The following is a 3919-nucleotide window of genomic DNA, read 5'->3' on the forward strand; positions in this document are numbered from 1 at the left end:
TCTTGGGTGTGGGTTTAGTTCCTTACTTGTGCTTACTATTGTTATATGAATCAGTCTTCCTTCGCGACTCCCCTTTCAACTGTAAGTAACTTGAAGTCGTTTCATAGGACTTCTGATATCTAGCTCATATGAGGTACATATAGTACATACTTAATGCATTTTTAAAGGGGGGATAATAAATGAATTAATGAATTTCAAAGTCATAATATAAGTATTTAATCCCAAATGATTGGTAAAATAGTCTGGAAAAATTAGAAGAAAAAATATCAAGAGGAACTGGTATGAGAAAATATAGTAGATCCTAAATGTCATCCCTATGTTCTTGAAAATTTAGACTTTAAGTAAAACAACATATACTGAAATCAATGTTATCCTAGGCTAATTGAAATAAAGAAGAGTTAAGTTTCAATGGCATATTTCTAGTTACAAAAACATCACCAAACTTCTACATAAAGACCCCCAAATATTTAAACATTGAAATAAATGTGAGCTATACATACATTTAAGAAAGATTAATAAAAACAAGTAAGAACATTATTTTCCAACCCACTTATTCTAGTTCAACATCACAGATGGTCAGAGCTGTCCGAGGGCTCAGGACATAAGACAAAAACCCACCCTGGACACCACAACCTTCCATGGCAGTTCACATCACACACCCCCACGCTCACTCAGACTGGGACAGTTTAGACATGCTGCCTCAGCGATTGTACACACCTGGAATATGGGAGGAAACCGGGGTAACCTGGAGAAACCCACGCAGACATGGGGAGAACTGCAAACTCCATACAGACAGTGGCCCCGGCCAGGAATTGATTTTTTTTCCCTCATAAACGTTACATCAAAAGACACAGAGGGAAACGATGTTATTTGGGGACCTGCTCTAGCACTTTTATACAGGTGCTTTTCTTCAAAATGAAATGCTCTGTCATGAAGTGAAGGAATACAGCTATCTTCACATAGCCCTGAAAAGGGGGGTAGGAAGAGAGAGAGCGGGCAAACTATGACGCATGGCTATTTTCATAACTGTGTTTCTTAGTTTAAACTTCTAATCTTGAGGTAGGCAGTTCACTGGTGGATGAGAAGGAGCAAATATGGTAAACAAATTCTTTTTTTCACCCCTTGATTGTTAGTCTCTATTGACTTCAGAAGTCAGAGAAAAGGAGAAAAACAAAAGCCTCCCTTCATGTGCACAGCAGTTCCTGAAATGTCAACAGCAATTTTTAAATCAACATGCTGCAAAGCTGTTAAAATGCCTCCATTGCTGGTGCTTCGGGTCTTCTGATCACGGAGGCTTATCTGCGGGATAATGTCTAATGGTATTTTATAGCCCTTATCGGTCAGTCAAATGCCTTCACATTTTCAATCCCCTTTATCATTAGAACAACCAGGATGAGATCTATCCCTGTCTGGATTTTGAAAATTGTACAGGAGGCTCAGAAAGTCCCAAACCTGCTTAAGGTCACACAGCAGGGTAGAACCAGGTTTCAAACCCAGCCCTTTGAAGTCCAAGTCATGTTCTTTCCTTTCTACCACAGCTGGGATGAGAGTGTTGGGGAGGAAAAACAATTTTTCTACTTCCCTTCTAAATTCTTCTGGATGGTCTAATAATCCAATCGACATGAGACAGGTTAACAGGAGAAATTAACCAAATTTATAATGTACGTACACATGGTGTCCCATAAGACTAGGGGACCCAAGGACAATGGGGCAGTTGCCATTCTGAGCTAAGGAGAGGGAGGCAGAGTCTGGGAATTCAAAAGAACGGTAGGCAGTTCACTGGTGGATGAGAAGGAGCAAATATGGTAAACAAATTCTTTCTGGACAACAAGAAAGGATGGGCACAGAGGGAGGCTAACCAAACAGGCTTTGCTAGGGCCTCCTTGTCTGCCATGCTACATGCGAAGGTGATAGTTCCCTTCTTTTAAGCAGGTTTTGCTAGCTGAATTTCGTTTGGCTGGTCAGGAGGGAGGTAAAAGGTTCTTCTTAGTCTTGCATTTCTTCAAAATAACCAGCTTAAAATAATACCCCAAAAAGGCATATTTGGGGGTGACAAACTTTCCCTCAAGAGCCTTAATATGTTATCTCTAATTGCATCATTAAATATATATTTATTTGATATTTAAAGGCTTTCAGTGCCTCAAGAATTAAAAGATAAATATCCCTAAGAGGGAAATATGTATCTAATGCCTTAAATAAAAGCAGAAAAGGAAGCGCCAATGATTGCAGCCAAAATGCTTAAGGATTTAAAATTGCCATCTCCTATGCTCAGGAAATACATGAAATATACATCCTTATCCCTGTCTTACAGATGAGAAATCAGAGTGCAGAGGGCTTGCACTACTTGTTGAAGGTCCACAAGCAATTATGGGAAAATAACCATTTGAACTCTGTTCTTTCTGACTACAAATCCTCTCATCTTAATATTATACTCCCTCTTACATTTGTATAACCTTCAGATTCCAGACTTCCATCCTCCTTCACACTTAAGAAACAGCATCAACAAGTTTAAATCTGTTCAAATTGGTCTGGTCCCTTGTGGGAACCAAAGCCTAAGTCCCCACCTGCCACTCCGAGGAAGATGGCTGGATCCGGAGCCATGCATCATTTCAGATCATTAGTGTAAAATCAATAGCTGCAGGAAATGATTGTAGCTATCCCTGCGACCTTGCCCCCTGTGGTACTTCATCCTTGAAGGTTATTTAATTACAGCCCAAGCAAGATGGCTTAGCTCCGGAGTGGTGCACCAAGTGGAATTGACACACACTTGAGGGAAGCAGCTTTCACTCCCAGCACCGCAAAGTGTGGCTGAGGCACAGGAAGTCTCATGATACTAGGAGCGAGAACACAAGTTCTGTGAAGAGGCACTGTGTGGTGGGTGGATACATCTTCCCTGACTTTGGGAGAAATGAGGAGAGCACCATAAATGGGCAGTCATTATTTAGTAAGTGTCTATTAGAATACCTGTTAGAAAGCAACTGTATGCTAAATTCTCAGCCTATAACAAAGCTCAGTAGGACATCAACCCTAACTAACCTCCAGAAAATCGATCATATTTGAATAGAAGCCAATGACCCCATGTCACCCGGTTTGATAGCCCTCCTAGGCATAATGTCAAGACCCGTCTTCCAATGATATAGATTCTGCAAAATCTGATAAAGGGGGGTGGGTGGAGTTAGGTTTGAGTTTTTGCCCCCTGTCACGTCCCTTCTGGATTGAGGTAACAGCACTGCCCTTCCATCATCATCATTTCCTAGACTGCCTGCCCCACACTTTCCCTGGACATCCTTGCTTTGTTTCTAATATTTCCAGACCATCACCCGCCCTCCAATGTATGCTGCTGCCGTTCTGTTGCAAGAGCATACTTAACTACTTTGTACCGAGTATGCATTCAGAACCTCACTTCTTATTTGTTCACGAAGCAGTGAAACATTCATTCATATTTCATTCAGTATTTCACAAATATGTATAAAGAAACTTGTATGAAATCAACTACACAGTCAACTGTCATTCTTTTGCATATATCTAATGTTTTGAAAATTGTATTAAAACAAAGGTTTTATTTTTCTTGCCATGATAAATTTAGATTTTATGCAATCCACATATCATATTTCCAATGACCTCATTAAGCTTTAAAATACTAAGGATATGGCAATAAATAAAATAAAGTTATTTGCTTTGAGTAACTTCTATTCTGTTGGTGAGACAGACAACAAACTAAAGAAAAAAAAGTTTAATCCCACAACCCCTATATTGACTCTGCTTCTCTGATAGATACTCATATTGATCCTAGAAGTGGAGCCAAAAGAACAGAATTTTAGAGATTGGAATTCATAATTGGTTCTATAATGGGCTAGATTGAAGGGCACTAACAACACGGGCACTAACAGGAAATAGAGTTGTATAGGACATCAACCCT

Source organism: Myotis brandtii, unplaced genomic scaffold (assembly GCF_000412655.1).
Source record: "Myotis brandtii unplaced genomic scaffold, ASM41265v1 scaffold950, whole genome shotgun sequence".
Classification (NCBI taxonomy): domain Eukaryota; kingdom Metazoa; phylum Chordata; class Mammalia; order Chiroptera; family Vespertilionidae; genus Myotis; species Myotis brandtii.